Genomic DNA, 17,261 nt, shown 5'->3' on the forward strand with positions numbered 1-17,261 from the left:
TACGACTAAGAAGTTTTTTTGCAAACAGAGAAACTAATACTAGTGAACATAACAAATCAGGTCTGGCGCCTAAATCAGTGTTTACACGTACTCTTGACCAGATAAATCCAGAAGTGGAAATCTTTGAAAAAATTGTATATGCTAAATTAAAAAATATCACTAAACATATACCACATACCCCATTTAACATCTCAATTGAAGAACATAATGCCCTTCTCGAACTCAAGGATTCCGCTCAAATAACCGTCAAAAGTTGCGACAAGGGAGGGGGGATCGCAATTTTAGAAACAGATAAATACATCGAGAAAATGGAATCCATGCTCAGTGACACCAGCTTCTATACTAAAATTCTCAGGGACCCTACAGCTAAGACAAAAAACAAAATCGCTAAATTAACAGCTAGAGCGTTAAGTAATGGTATTATCTGTCAGAAAGAACATGACTTCATGAATATAGATAATCCTAAAATGGCCAGTATATACGGCACCCCTAAAATACATAAAAATGAGTATGATCCTCCATTTCGTCCAATTGTCACTACGATTGGAAGTGTAACTGAGCCAATATCAAAATATTTGGATGCAATTTTGCGCCCACATATCGGTAAAATACTAGGATATATCCAGGATACTAGACACGTCATTACCCAACTAGAGGGCACAGCATTTAATGCCCGAAGACAGTGGATGGTAACATTAGACGTAGAGAGTCTATATTCGAATATTCCATGCAAAGGTGCCATTGAAGCAACAAAATGGTTCATTGAATCTTTCCAGATTGACTGTAATTTGCCTTTTATTCTGGATTGTCTTAAAATTGTACTGGAGAACAACGTCTTTGAATTCAGAGGAAGCCTCTATCAGCAAATAAAAGGCGTTAGTATGGGCGCATCATGTGTCCCAACAATTGCTAATATCTATGTAGCACAGTTTGAGGAGAAACATATCTTTAATGAAATGGCCCCTTTTTTTGAATCAATTTTTTACTGGTCAAGATATATCGACGACATCATCTTTATCTGGGATGATAATGAAGATGTCTTACAAGAGTTCTTATTATGGCTCAACACCTGTGATCCCAATCTAAAATTCGCAGAAAAAATAAGTAATTCACAAATAGAATTTTTGGATCAAATGATTAAACATCATGAGGGTCAACTTATCATGGATCTCTATGTAAAACCCACTGCCCGAAACACACTCCTTCATTACAGTAGCTTTCATCCTACCTCACAAAAAGATAGTATTCCTTTCAGTCAGTTTCTTAGATTGAGAAGAAACTGTACCAGACTAGTTGTCTTTGATGAAAAAGCTACTGTAATGAAGGAAAAATTCAAAGTATGCGGCTACCCTCATAGATTGATAAGGGAATCATACAAAAGAGCTAGATACTACGATCGACAGTACCTCTTAAAAAATACTAAAAACAAACGAGATGCTAGCCTAGTTTTTGTAACCAGACATTCGCTACTCAACAACCAGATTCGCCAAATGATATACTCTAATTGGCACATCTTAAATGTTAACAAAGTAGGTACTGAAGTGATCCCAAAACCTCTATTCACATACAAAAAAAACAAGAACATTAAAGACCTAGTAGTCAGATCGAGAATGCCAACAATCAAAAAAGACACCCATCTTAAAAATATCATTACCGGGGCTCCGGTAATAGGAAATCATAAATGCGGAATATGCAAAATTTGCCCTCTAGCAATAGAGACAGAAGAATTAAAATTCAATGACACACTGATCAGATTACCCTATATGACTAACTGTAAAACGACTAACATCATTTACCTACTGATATGTCCCTGCAATAAGGGATATGTTGGAGAATCTTCACGTTCAGTCTACACAAGAGTGACCTAACATAAATCAGCTATTCGCACCAAAAAACTTAATGCTCCCATGGTGGCCCATTATATTGAAAATGACCATAATCCGGAACAAATAAAATGGATAGTGCTGGAAAAAATTGTGCCAAAACCAGGAGTGAATACAGACCAAATCCGTCGAAAACGCGAGTTTTTTTGGATATTTACATTAGATACTGTAAGATTGGGACTAAATTCTGAAATCCCTTGGCAGCAGGCCATTTTATGAATACCTGTTATGGTTCTACAAGTAGAACAAAGAATAAAAAAAAATTTCTGCCATCTAGATGACTGCCAATATTATATATACTGGCAATCATTACTCCCTCTGCATCACGTTTGCTGTTTGCTGTAATGTAAAACATGAAGACAGCATAAACAATTTTGCAGGACACCTGATGTCATCTGACTCTCAAGATGAAGGCGATATACTATATGATTCTAAGAATGTAATCTGCTTTATATTAGACCAACCCTTAAGGAATAAAACAGTGGAAGTTCCTTTTCCTTTTCCTCAATTTATCAAAGTTATGTAGGAAATATTAGCACCTTAAAATATACAGTTTTTCTAAAATTAAGGTCCTCCATATAAGCGACACACCATAGGATATTTGAATATATTTCATCTCATTAGACCAATAGTCCGTTTTTGGTTAAAGAAAAAAACAGTAACTATGAGATCTAGAAACTAGTTTTGTCGTTCCCCTCGTAAAATATAGTTTGTATACCTTATCTTTCGATTATGGTAAGATTATGCCATCTTCACCTCGTTTAAACTAATCCGGGAGAATATCATCCGGAAAGTCTGTCTTTGCGCTTCATTAGAGTCACCCAGTTACCATTGGAACTACACTGGGTCCTTCTTTCCTTTTCACTGACCTATTTCACTATAGGCAGTATGTCGACCTCTAGATAAGTCATTCAACCAAGACAAGGTAATTAGGAGACCAGCTGAATCCGTTTAACATATGCACGACCTATAAATACTGGGTGTTTTCCTACTCAGTCTCACGCCGGCACTCTCGGAGGTGCATACCAGCAGACCCCCCGTTACGGAGAAGCACCATCAGATTTAAGGTATGTTTACTCGCTGAAGGCTAGGCTATAGTTCAGTATCCGCCCATATACAAAAATTGTATTAACAAACAAGAGATTTAATAACGTTACTCTCTTGTGTCCTGTTTGTTATTCTAGATCTTAATTTCGCCACAGACTACCCAGAAAGATCAGAACTCTTTGCACTAAACAAAAGGTAAACTTAGAATCATAAGACAAAATAGAAAAATTAAGACCTCCTATCATATTAGATCATGGTGTATGATTGCGCTTTTTAATAATGTTTCAGGAATCAAAAGAAGTACATGGTTTCCACCAAAATAAGAGGAACATCAGAAGTTTTCACCTAAAGAGTAAAATAAGGACGATATAATTATTGCGCAAAAAATATCCTTTCTTTTAATCATTTATATTGAGGTAAGAATCCTGTACTCGACACATCTTTCCATATTTACTAATAGAACCAGTACCTTCATATCTATCATGGTACAAAAAAATAAGTGATGTAAAAAGGTGGAAGTAAACTAAATCAGCTATGACTAATGCATTCTGGAAACACAAGGCAGACCACCGTCTAGTATTTAAACTAAACATCTGAACATTAGAGTGAAGAATTAAATAATTGAAAGAACCTCTGTATATGATAAAAGATATACCCATGTTGGAATTATAAAATTAAAAAGCGGCTTCATTCTTCAGATTATCACGTGGATGTGTACCGGAGTATAATATGTACTAAGGTACCTATGACCTCTACCTCCCGTAACGTCGATCTTGGGTCCAACTGTAGACTTCAGGGGACATCCGAAAGGAGAGAAATGATATAGGAAAAGAAAATACCAGGTATCTCTACATAATTGACCACCACCTTATGTAACTAAAGTTTTCATAATTTCTTTTAGTATGTAATTATGATCACATTTGTCTCCCCAGTGTTATATATATCTCGACGATGTCCCAGAGATATTAAAAATAACTCAATCAGCTTTTTTTGAATAAATCAGAGTCTACTCTTCACCAAAATAAGTTAAAGTGAGTAAACAAGTAGTTCTACACTAGAAATTCACTAAACATCTAAAAATATTACCCTCTTCTTTTCTTTTCCCTAAACATCTTTAAAGTCCCATTGTCCTACTACTGTTCTGTCATCTATTCTCATGATGAAAAACAAGTAGTCCTATATCAGTAAATTACTAACATCTAGAATATTACCCTCTACCCTATCTTTCTCCATACATCTTTTTAGCCTCTTTTTTCTACTACTGCTTTATCACCTATCTTCACGATGAGAAATATAAGAGAATGTAACAGAAATAGAGTTTAACATATAAACTGCTGAAAAAGGGATAATATAACTCTGAATGCTTTATAGCAAATGTTACATATGATTGTTTCAGCTAATGTAATGTATGAGCTTTGTAAATATCATGTAGTACATATGATCTACTGTGCCAGCTCACCCTGTACACAAAATGTAATTGCATCATGAAACTATATAAAAAATAATTGACCCTAAACTAATATAAGGTTTCTAAAACAACATATTTTGTTCGACCTTGCAATATATGTTTAGACAGTATATATATATCAGTGATTTATAAATATTCATATGTGCATCCTATATGTTTTCTATTCCTTTCTGTATAGGTTTATGTTGTACACCAGTTTATATGTTAAATACGAATGACGGTCACCTGACGAAGGCCTCCGGCCGAAACGCGTTGTGTTCCATTCTACCGCATTTGCCTTCTTCATAAATTTCTTCCATCGACTGAATATATCGTATAGCACTTTTTTTGTATCTATGTGTAAACTGTCCTGTTTTTTGTCAATATGAGTATTGTATGTTACTTAATGTCATTTTTATGAATTATATATGTCTTTTTATGAACCAATCAACAAAAAATATAGACTTTTTCTAATATCAAAAAAATATAAAAAGTAAATAAATAGAATGAAAAATAAAACAATCAAATATTTTTGATATACTACTGTCTCAGTGAATCATTATTGTCTATTAGACAGTATTTGAAATGAGGTCGAAATAAGGGCAATAATACTATCACTGGTTTGCTAGATATTATCTTTCCCAACCACTGCCATTCAGTGCCACAGCGCAAATGCTCCCTGTGTAAATATGACTGCTTGATTCCGGTCTGGGAAAGACATGGCTTGGTAGTTCGGACTGGACTGTTCCCATGAGGCACAGGGTCAGAGCTGATTGGCATATAGCCAGTGTCTACCCCACGATGGATTTAGGCCCAGATCCTTGTACTGGGGTGAATGTATGACATTGTTCTACATTCTGTCCATCAACAGCATTTTTTGCAATTTTCACCCCGAGTGTGCTGGGTATACTCAGACGTGAGTCCCAGGCTCTCCACAGCACTGGAGTCAAGCTATCCAGGCTGATAAAGGCTGATAGCCAGAAACCGGTCCTTGGATGCTTGATTCCGGTCTGGGAAAGACATGGCTTGGTAGTTCGGACTGGACTGTTCCCATGAGGCACAGGGTCAGAGCTGATTTGCATATAGCCAGTGTCTAACCCAGGGTGGTGTGGAGTGCAAAAAAACGATGGATTTAGGCCCAGATCCTTGTACTGGGGTGAATGTATGACATTGTTCTACATTCTGTCCATCAACTGTGTTTTTTACAATGCCAAGCAGCTCAAATATTTTGGCAAAAGATTCACAGTCCCTATGACAGGCCTCACTAAGAGGGAGGAGTTTTACAAAGCACTGAAGGCCTGAATGGAAGCCAGGGATGCCCAAAGAATGTGGGAGACCCTGGGGAGGAGGGAGAGAATACAGAAGAGCAAGCGTTGGAAGTAGTAGATTTGGTAGATAGTAAAGCGCTTTCCAGCCCGGGCACTAGTGTGTTCTCCAGGGGCCTGTCTCCAGAAGAGATGGAGGACAGGGAGAGAGATAGGGGGCATAACATGGAGATGGCTAAGCTCAAGATGGAGGGTCAGGGATACCTAGAGAACAAGAAGTTAGAGGTTAAGATAATGAAGATGAAATATGAACATAAGAGAGTGTTGAGAGAGTTGGAGATTAAGGCAAAGAGTGTTGAGATCTCTCACTCTGGTGGCAGCATACCTGTAGTACATACTGAGAGTATTGTGTATATACCCAAAGAAGTTTTTAAGGATTTCCACAAGAGTGAAGATATTGGACAGTGGTTTGCAGCATACGAATTAGCCATGGTGTCCCACCGGGTCCCTGAGAAGGATTGGGGAGCTGGGTTGTGGGGGCGCTTTGTTAGTGAGGGGAGGGATACCTTGTTGGACCTGCCCCAGGAAAGTAGAATGGTTTATGCCCACATGAAGGAAGCTTTGATGACCCGCTATGGTTTAACCCCTGAGATGTATAGGCAGAGGTTTAGGACCTGCAAGAAGTTAGAGGGTACCACGTGGGTTGAATATGTGTCTTTTTTTTGCAGAGCAATGGTGCGCTGGGTAAAAGGTAGCAAAGTAGAAACTTTTGAGAAACAGTATGATTTGATTGCATGGGAGTATTTATCTAGTAACTGTTTTCCTGAGCTACACCAGCACCTGATTGATTGCAAGCTAACTAACCCTGGGAAGCTTGCTGAGGAGGCGGACCGCTGGGTGAGCACCCGGGTTCGCAAGGGTCCGATGGGAGACTTTGCCAAAGGTGGGCAGGGTCCCCAGCAGAGAAGTGGGGGGGGGGACAGGGGTAAACCAAGGGAGTTTCCAAGAGGGCCCAAAGTAATTCCCAAGGGAACTAAGCAGTGGTATCCCAGCCTCCCCAAGAGCAGAGGTCAGTGCCCCCGACAGGTAGGCCTGTTCAGAGGGGGCCCCTTACTTGTTATAAGTGTGTTCAAGCGGGCCTCCGGTTTTTGGATCCCCAGTGTCCCCTGAGGGACCACCCTGCACCAACCCGTGCACAACCCAGCCAGCTTGCTAGTGTAGCCCTGGGAGAGGAAATGATGGGCGCCCCAGAAGGGTGGGACCCCATAGAATTGACCCTTTTTTTATTAGGAGACTTTGAGATGGTCCCTAAACCTGCCCTGCCTGAAAACAATAAGAAGTACAGGCAGTGGGTGACCATCAATGGCCATAGAGTGGAGGCTCTAAGGGACACAGGAGCCAGTGTAACTGCTGTCCGCTCCCGGTTGGTGTCCAAAGAGAAGGTTGTCCCTCATGCATTCTACCCTGTAGTGTAAGTAGACAACTCAGAGAGCTAATGTGAGGTGGATCAGCCCCTGTGCTGGTGGTGCCCGCATGCTTCAGAGCCTTCCTACTGGGGTTGGCTCATGACATTTCATTGGCAGGATATCTGGGGCAGACCAAGACCTTTGAAAGGCTGGTCACCCACTTTTATTGGCCCCAGATGCGCAAGAGTTCAGACACTCATTGAAGGATGTCTGAGACTTGCCAGGCATGTGGGAGGAGTGGGGGGAAGATCAAGGCCCCACTCCAGCCCTTTCCCGTTGTTAGTACCTCATTCGAGCGAGTGAGCATTGACATTGTGGGGCCTCTGGATCCCAGGACAGCCATGGTGAACAGGTTTATCTTGGTCCTGGTGGACCATGCCACCCGGTACTCTGAAGCCATCCCACTCAGGACGGTGACGGCCCCCGTAGTGGGACGTGCACTGATGGGGATTTTCTCCCGCGTGGGGCTCCCCAGAGAGGTGGTGTCTGACAGGGGAACCAATTTCATCTCCCAGTACATGAAGTCTCTGTGGAGGGAGTGTGGGGTAACAATCTTTAATATTTTATTGGGTTTGATCCTTGACTCTCTCATGGGTGGCTCCGCTGTCTTGTTTATATTTTAGGATCCTTAATAGGGCCTCATGTAAAAAACTTTGATGGGCAGGGCTCTCTTCTGTTCTTATTGAATGCTTGTTTTTTCCCCCGCGAACCTGCCTATATTCCTCTCTGGGGTGCCCCCTTCTGTTTAGTAACTTACAAGTTCACCACTCCTTACCCCCCCAAGGAAATGGTCTGGTTGAAAGGTTCAACCAGACCTTGAAGGGCATGATTATGGGCCTAGAGGAGCCCCTGAGGCGTAAGTGGGACATCCTCTTGCCATGCTTGTTGTTTGTCTTCCGTGAGGTGCCACAGAAGTCCTTAGGGTTCAGTCCCTTTGAACGGATCTACGGCCATCCGGTAAGAGGGCCTCTGAGTCTGGTCAAGGAAGGCTGGGAGCAATCTCCCAGGAAACCTCCCCAAGATGTATTCAACTACATCTTGGCCTTCAGGAACCAGACTCGGCGTTTCAGAAAAATTGCTGAGGCAAATCTGGAAGCCAGCCAGGATGAAATCAAATGCTGGCCCGACCAGAACACCATTCTGGTCGAGTTTCAACCTGGTCAGAAGGTTTGGGTACTGGCCCCAGTGGAGCCTGGTGTGCTCCAAGATAAGTGGACCGGTCCCTTTGAGGTGGTGGAGCGCAAAAGTCCAGTTACCTACTCGGTGGACTTTCAGTCTCCCAGGAACCCCTTGCGGGTCCTGCATGTGAATCGCCTGAAGCCCCACTTTGTGAGGTCTGAAGTGGGCATGCTTCTTGCCACAGATGCTGGGATGGAGGAGGAGAGTGAGCCTCTTCCTGACCTCCTGTGTGCAGGAGAGAAGGATGGGTCAGTGGAGGGTGTTGTCCTCTCCACCACACTGACCCCTGAGCAGCAGAGAGATTGTCACCAGCTGTTAGGGCAATTTTCTGATTTGTTTTCCCTGATGCCTGGTGTCACTGAGTGGTGCATCCATGATGTGGACACCGGAGACAGTCCTCCTGTCAAGCACAAGGCTTACCGAGTGACTGACCGGGTCAGGGCCTACATTAAGGAGGAGGTCTCCAAAATATTTGCCTTTGGGGTGATTGAGTCCTCTAGCAGCGCATGGTCCAGCCCGTGGTCTTGGTACCAAAAGCTGCCTCGCCTGGTGCCACCCCTGAATTCAGATTCTGTGTGGACTAGCGAGGTCTAAATTCGGTCACGAAGACCGACGCGCACCCCATCCCCAGAGCTGATGAGCTCATAGATCGGTTGGAGGCTGCCTGGTACCTCAGCACGTTTGATCTAACGTCTGGGTACTGGCAGATCACCTTAACTGATGGGGCCAAAGAGAGGTCAGCATTCTCCACACCAGATGGGTACTACCAGTTCCGTGTGATGCCCTTTGGAATGAAGAATGACCCTGCCACCTTTCAGAGGTTGGTCAACCAGGTGTTGGCTGGGCTGGAGGATTTCAGTGCTGCCTACCTGGATGATATTGCAGTGTTTAGCTCCTCCTGGGAGGACCACTTGCGCCACCTCTGAGAAGTTTTGATGGCGCTGAGCAGAGCAGGCCTCACAATCAAGACCAGTATATGCCAGATTGGGCAGGGTTCTGTGGTGTATTTGGGACAGCAGGTTGGACGTGGCCAGGTGGCACCCCTTCAGCCTAAGATTGAAACCATCCTGGCATGGGAGACCCCCAGGATCCAGACCCAGGTGAGAGCCTTCCTAGGTCTCACAGGTTATTACAGGAGGTTTGTCAAGGGGTATGGCAACATGGTTGCCCCCTTGACTGACCTGACTTCCAAGAAGCAGCCAAAGATTGTGAATTGGACCGACACCTGTCAGAAAGCTTTTGATGCCCTCAAGACTGCCATGTGTACAGTACCCGTCCTCCAGGCGCTCAATTTTGCTAAGGAATTTCTTGTCCAGACAGACGCTTCAGAGCATGGGGTGGGGGCTGTTTTGTCACAGATCAATGAGGAGGGACTAGACCAACCTGTAGCCTTCATCAGTAGGAGGTTACTTCCACAGGAACAGAGGTGGAGTGCAATTGACCGTGAGGCATTTGCTGTGGTATGGGCACTGAAGAAGCCAAGACCATACCAGTTTGGGACTCACTTCCGGGTTCAGACAGACCACATGCCCCTCAGACGGCTGATGCAGATGAGGGGTCAGAATCCCAAGTTGTTGAGGTGGTCCATTTCCCTACAGGGTATGGATTTCACTGTGGAACACCGCCGTGGCACAGAACACGCCAATGCTGATGGTCTGTTCAGATTTTTCCACCTTAGTGAAGAGAACCCCCCAGGGAGATGGGTAGTTGTCCCCACATTTCAGCTGGGGGGGACACATGTTAGACCTGGCACCATTGGCGTGGGTCTCCCTTCAATTTTCGCTGTTGTCTCCTCTGTTTTTGCTGGTATTAGATGCTCTGGGCACTGTGCCACTGCCATTCAGTGCCACAGCGCAAATTCTCCCTGGGTAAATATGACTGTGAATTGGTATATATATACCTGATTGGCTTATTTGGTTTACCTGTTAGTCCCTAGTAGTGTAGCCTGTGTGTGCCCAGGGCTGGTAAACCAAATGCTGCTGGTGGGCCTGCAGCACTGGTTTGCGCCACCCACAGAAGCAGCTTGTAAAGTGTTCCTCAGACCTGCCACTGCAGTGTCTGTGTGCAGTCCAGAACTGCCATATTGGCTGTGAAGTGCCCACACTTCCCAGCCCCTGGACCTCCCCTTAGCATCATGTCAGTCACCCCTATGGTAGATGCATTGTGTGTGTAAGGTAGGACATGGCTTGTTATGTGTAGCATGTCCTGGTAGTGAATCACCCTCCATTTTGATTTTCACTGCTGCAAGGCTACCTGTTCTCCATAGGCTAGAATGGGCAGACTGGCTATTACATCTTGTAGTCCTATCTGACTCAGGGAACATGGTAGACATTCGAGTTTAGTATGCCTGATCTCAGAATGAAAAAAATACATCTTTTAGTAAAGTTGGTTTTAACATTCTGTGTTTGAAAATACCACTTTTAGAAAGTGGGTATTTTCTTGCCTACGCCTTCCAGTGTGCTCTGCTGTTATGTGTATTGGCTGTCTGGATTTAGAGGGGTAAGGCAGGCTGAGTCAGACCTGGGTTGAATAGAGAGATCTGCATTGAGTACTGGGGAGGGGTAGCTCCTTGACCTGAATAGGGCTGTGCCTGGCCAGGCGAATGCTGGCTCCACCTCCTACTGTGCGTCTGATGGCAGACCCCCTCTTTCTGAAAGGGAGAATGCAGCCTGGTGAACAAAGTGCTCCAGGCCTGAGCAGAACTGGTTCTGGCTGGGTTCTGTGGCTAGAGACTTTTGAGAACAAAGACTTTTGGGGTATAAATATCTGTGCCCAAACCCCTGATTTTTGTATTGCTCCTGGATGGCAAGAGGAACCTCTGTCCGTATTACTGAAGGAATCTGCAGGAGAGGACTGTCCTTGTGCTTGTGTGCTGTTTCTTGGATTGGCCTGCAGTAGTTCCCCTTGGACTTGGAAGAAGAGGGAAAAGAACTCTTGAGAGACTTTTATTTTGCTAAGCAATCACCCAAGGGCTAGAAGAGAGCTAGCCTCCTGCTGGAGTCACAGGTACATCTGACTCTCTCACCAGCCGCCTAATTCCTCCAGGCGAGGATTTCTATCTGCAGGTGAGGCCGCTGTGAGTCCCAGGGTCTCTAGTTCTACTAAGAGAAGAGAGTGCTGAAATCGTTGCTAACGTCCATTTGCCACCCGCCTCAGCTGAAGAGCATAAGAAAAATCATTGCGCTGCTGCCGCCAAGCGCTCACAAACCAAAGATCATCGCATCGCACGCTTGCGGGCCACAAAGTGCTCGCTAACCCCAGAGATCATTGCATTGCACGTTTGCGGGCTTGTCGAAGGCTTACTAACCCCGGATCATCGCATCGAGATCATCGCATCATGACATCGCAGAGCGGGTGCTGTTCGTCTGCCATTTTCCTCGCATCGCACCCGTATCGTCGCTCCCTCGCGGGGCCCCATTTTCTTTCATCACAACAAGATCGCACACGCCAGGATCAGCGCATCATCCTCCCTTGCGGCAAGGATTCAACGCTTCGCCGGCCTAGCGTGGGGAAAATAATCGCTACGGCTCGTTTGCAACATTTTGCTTGTTTTGCTACGAAATCCAGGTACTTTGTAAGAAAAAGGGTCGCAGAGACCCCTGCTTTAATCTGAACCCCTATTTGAACACTTTGAACTCTTTTTCCAACATTTCAAGAGTACCCCCCCTTTTTAAGTATTGTGGCTTTTTACCGTTATTGGTCTTGTGTTAAGTCTATATATAAAGATACTTATTTTTTTATAACTACTTGTGTGGTGTCCCTTTGTAGTGTCCTTCACTGTGTTACTGTGTATGATCATAAATGCTTTACACACTGCCTCTGAGAAAAGCCTAGCTGCTCGTGCTACGTTACCACACGGTTGAGCAGGGGTTATCAAAGTGTGTAGCCCCGTACTCTGACTTAGGAAGAAGGGTCCCTACTTGGACTGTGGCCAGCCACTGCCAACTAGAGACCCCCATTTCTAACAGTATTGCTTTATTATTTTGACATTTTTTACACACAGTAACACTGAGGAAAGATTTCACCTCGTCAGTAGCAGTTTATAACCAAAATACCGCAATAAACAACTGAAAGATGTCTAGTCAACCTTTGTGAAGGGCCTTCACTCCACAGGAATACATGTTGCCACATTAAAAGCTCACCTGGCCCTAGCCAGGAGCAGCAAGGGTCCCTTAAAACCCTGGTGGTTAGGGGCGTAGCCAAGTAAGATGGCGGAGTGGTTTTAAACGGACTCTGCTCCAGACCCCACCGATCGTAAAATGGGCTTCAGGTGCCTAGGGAGAGAGATACTCACCTCTCCGGTCTCCGCAGCTTCCCAGAAGCCCCTGGTCTATAGGTGCTGTGGGAAACGCCGGGGGGCCCGTGAGACGAGGGCCATGCAGCGGGAGAGCAGAGATCCCGGGCGTTGGGCGCCATTTTGAGGAAGCTTGGACCGGGGCCCTGTGGTCTGCTGCGGATGCTTTTGGGGGCCTCCTCCTGCCCCGAGGTGATGCCTGACTGATTGCTGCTAAGCTGCTGCGCTGACGAGCAGATTTGGCATGTTGGCGGGGAGAAGAGCAGGAGACCCCGCGGCGCCACCATTTTTGCTGTAACGCGCCGCGGCTGCAGAAGCTGACTGGAGCGGTTACGGGGGATGCCTCCTGCCTGGGGGGGTAGCGTGACTGGGCTCCCTGGACCTTTGTCGGCTGCAGCCCAGAGAGATGAGTTCCTGAGCGGCGGGGGTTGCAGGACGAGCTTGCTTGACCTTAAGAGGGCGGGCATGTTGTGCAAGAAGGTGGCAGCGGTGAGAGGAACAGTGCCTTAACTGAGTGGCAGTCATTGTGCTTTGATGAGGGGTTGTGGCATCTGGATTTATGAGAGGAGACACCCCTGGATTCAAATGTGACTCAGGCCCACAGCTATCTATCCTCAGTGGGGGCAGCAGCAGATCTTCCTTACCTCACAGGTGGCACATCCTCACTATCTGTCCTGAGGGCCTGGTCCAGTGCACCCAGCAGGGGTCTGTCCCTTCTATACATGAGGAGCACTCCTATCGCCGCTGACTCCTATTGATTGGTGTATCACCAGGCTCTGGGTATCATTGGTACCAGCGCATTTCTGAGGAAGAGAACCTATGCCTCCCAAGAAAAACACCAACAAAGTCTTGCGGTATTTCAAGGCTTCTGAGAAGACATCCACCCCAGCTGATACCATTCCTCTACCAGATATGGCGCTCACGCAAGAGGACTTATAGTCGCTACTCTTCGCGACTTCAAGGCTGAGCTCTGCCGGGAGATTAAACAGGACCTGAAATCCTCTGTGGATCAGCTGAAGGCCTATCTTACTAAAAAACTCACCACTCTCTGGCAAGATGTGGACGCAGTGGGAACCCGCATACTGGAAGTGGAAGCTCAAGTGCAAGATCTGGCGGTGGCCAAATCCAAGGCACAAGACAACCAACAGAACCTTCAATCCCAGCTTCAGCAAGTTATGCTTAAGGCAGAGGACTTGGAGAACAGATCCCGGAGGGAGAACGTTCGCATCCGAGACCTGGAGGAGGGGGCAGAGGGGCCTGATCTGGAGGCTTTTGTAGTAGGCCTCTTTGCTGTACTTCTCACCCGCAACAACCCAAAATCAAGCTGGACAGGGCCCATCGGGTGGGCACTCTACAGGCAGGGAGCCGCAAACGTCCACGGAATGTCTTGGTCAAGCGCCACTCTTTCAAATTGAACGAGTCCACCCTCTCTGCCGCCAGGAAAAAGAAGGAGGTGTCCTTTCAGAACCATAGTTGCTCCCTCTTCCAGGACCTGGCCCCGGCATCCCTGCCTCGCCGATAAACACTGCGACTGATTACCGCCAAGCTGCAGGGAGAGGATGTTAGATATCGCTGGTCCTTTCCTTTAGGTCTAGTCTTCAAATATGACAACAAGACCCACCACATAACTGAACTTTCTAAGGGTCTCCATGTCCTGGGATCACCCTTACCAGAGGAGCCCATGGAGACGTCAGCGGAGGCAGCACTGTCCAGGGGTAGCCCCACCCCTTGGCACAGTGTGTCGCGGCATCGCTGAGGCTTCTTCTCCCTACCGGGGGGATCATATCTCCCCACGGGCCTGTCATGCGAACATTGGTCCTTCCAAGTGATGACGGATGAAGGTGGCATCTTTGATGGAGTACCGGCAGGAGAGGTCACAATGGCGGCAGAGTTTGCCTGCCTTGATCACCAAGGGCACTGTGGTTTTTATTTTTTTGCTCATTCGGCATTGTACTGTTCCCTATTATCTCTTAGCTTTGCGATCGGGGGGGGGGGTGCGGGTCTTGCCCTTGCAACCCACTATTCCTACTGGTCTGCCGGCCTTTGGTTTCTGGGGTAGTTGGGGGGGTTTCTTTATGGGGGGGAGGGTTCCCGCTGGTGACTGTTGGGGTTGTTACTTGCTTTTCTTTTTAAATGTCAGGTTTCTGGCTTCTTGGTTGGCATGAAGGTGGGCAGGGGGACTTGTTGGAGACGAGTGCAAGGCTGTTTTTCTATAGTGGCACGGTCTGCAGTGGGGGTGGACAGTTGGACCGTATGGAGAGGGGGTGGGAGGCGACCTTTTCGATGGTTATTGTAGCTTCCTGGAATGTCAAGGGGCTGTACGCCCCCCAGAAGCGCCAGAAAATTTGGAAGTATTTAAATGACTGCAAATTTGCGGTAGCTTTACAGGAGACACACCTTAAGAGGGCGGAGGTCACCAGGCTTCGTCACAGGGGCTACCCGTTGATCTATAGGGCTTCCGCCGCCACTAAACACAATGGAGTGGCTTTGCTTTTCCATAACACAACAAAATTTCAGCCCGAGGCCATCAAAGCCGATAGGGAGGGGAGATTGTTGTTGGTTAAAGGCCGCCGGGGGGGGGGGGGGGGGGGGGTGTTGTGTACCTTCGTCACACTATATGCTCCCAACTCAGGGCAATCTGTTTTCCTTTCCCATGCTCTTGACCAGATAGGGGGGTTCGCTGAAGGTCCCATTGTACTCATGGGGGATTTTAATCTTACGTTTCAAGGGTCCCTTGATAGCACTAGTACTAATAGGGCAGCCATCAGCACCTTTTCCAATGGGGTTTGACAGAAAATTACTGATTTGGGGTTAAACAATGCCCGGGGATTTTTGCACCCTACTACTAAGGACTATACACATTTCTCCCATGTACATCGAACGTACTCTAGAATTGACTACATTTTAATCAGCCACTCACGCTTAGGGGGAGTACAGGCCGCCCAGATACTTCTGATGGCTATCTCAGATCACAGTCTGATCACCCTAGGCCTTACCTGGAGCAGGACCTCTCCGAGGCCTTCCTGGTGGTATTTCCCCTTAGCTCTCACTCGCGATCCGGTTGCAAGGGAGGTCATAAGGGCGGCCATTGCTGACTTTTTTGCGCACAATGACCCGCAAGATACATCCCAGCAGAATATCTGGGATGCATTTAAGGTAGTACTGTGGGGGAAATGCATCCAACTTAATTCGATTCTAAACAAGCAGCAGACGAGGGAAAGGGAAGCACTTGAGAAGGAACTGGAGTTGGCAGAGCAAGCTCATAAAGCCACCCCGACCCAAGCCCTCCAGAGACAACTTACCGCACTTAGGGGAAAACTTAGGTTCATATATTCCAATCGGACAGAATTCACACTGTTAAAATTGCGCCAATCCTCCTTCGCACAGGGAAACAAGGTGGGCTCTCATCTGGCACGCCAACTAAGGCTATAGAGGGAGAGGGACTTCATTGGGGGATCCTAGGTCGCCAGGGGCAACTTACACACTCCGACTTCGCTAAAGCAAACATTTTTGGGGAGTTTTACGGTCAGCTCTATCAAGGCACCATCCCAGACACGACACAGCAACAACAATTTTTAGATAACTTCACACTTCCGTGTCTATCGCAGGTAGCGGCTGAAGCACTTGATTCTCCCATAACTCAGGAAGAGGTTCGGGGGGCTATCTCCAGACTGAAACTGCATAAAGCTCCTGGGCCCGATGGCCTTACAGCTCACTTCTATAGGTGTTTCTCCGTAGAGCTTGCTCCTCATCTCACGGCTCTATTTCAAGCTATTGCATCAGACGCACGGGCGTCAGGTTCTATGGCGGAAGCAATGATATCGGTCATCCCCAAACCTGGTAAGGACCCGCAGCTTTGCGGCTCTTATAGACTCATCGCACTGCTCAATTTGGACGCAAAACTTCACACTGCCGTCTTAGCAGCACGCCTTGATAATCTGATGCCGGAGCTAATACATCCTGACCAATCGTGATTTATAAAAGGCAGGCAGACCCATGATTACATCTGACGCACCATACATCTGATTGAGAAGGCTTCTAGGTTTAAAATCCCTGCAGTCTTAGTGGGTCTAGATGCAGAGAAAGCCTTCGATAGAGTGGATTGGGCTTTCCTCTTTTTAACTATGCAGAAGTTTGGGTTTGAAGATACCTTCCTTAATATGGTGAAGCCTAACTATCACCTCCCCAACTCTCGGGTGATGGGCAACGGTTGCCCCTTCTACCCCTTTGGCCTGAGCAGATGCACCCGACAGGGGTGTCCTCTCTCGCCCCTCCTGTTCACCCTCAGTATTGAACCCTTGGCAGTCAGGATCAGATCCAATGATGAGATCCGAGGCGTTTCCTTTAGCGGTGTTGAGCACAAGGCTTCTTCTTCTGCAGATGACATCCTGCTCACACTTTCGGATCCGGCAACTTCGCTGCAGGCGATACAGGGAGAATTACGCCGCTTTGAGCTGGTGGCAGGGTTTAAGATGACTTTACGAAATCCTTTATACTTAATCTTACCCTCCCCCGCAGAGGTACTCTGCTTGAAAACATATACATCCTGTCAGTGGGCTAAACATTCCTTACTCTATTTGGAGGTTTATCTCACAACTAATATGGATGATCTTTATAAAGCTAACTACCCCCCCCGCTGACTTAACTAGAATACAACCTCAAACGGTGTTCACCTCTTTA

Source organism: Lissotriton vulgaris, chromosome 1_1 (assembly GCF_964263255.1).
Source record: "Lissotriton vulgaris chromosome 1_1, aLisVul1.2, whole genome shotgun sequence".
In the NCBI taxonomy this organism is placed as follows: Eukaryota; Metazoa; Chordata; class Amphibia; order Caudata; family Salamandridae; genus Lissotriton; species Lissotriton vulgaris.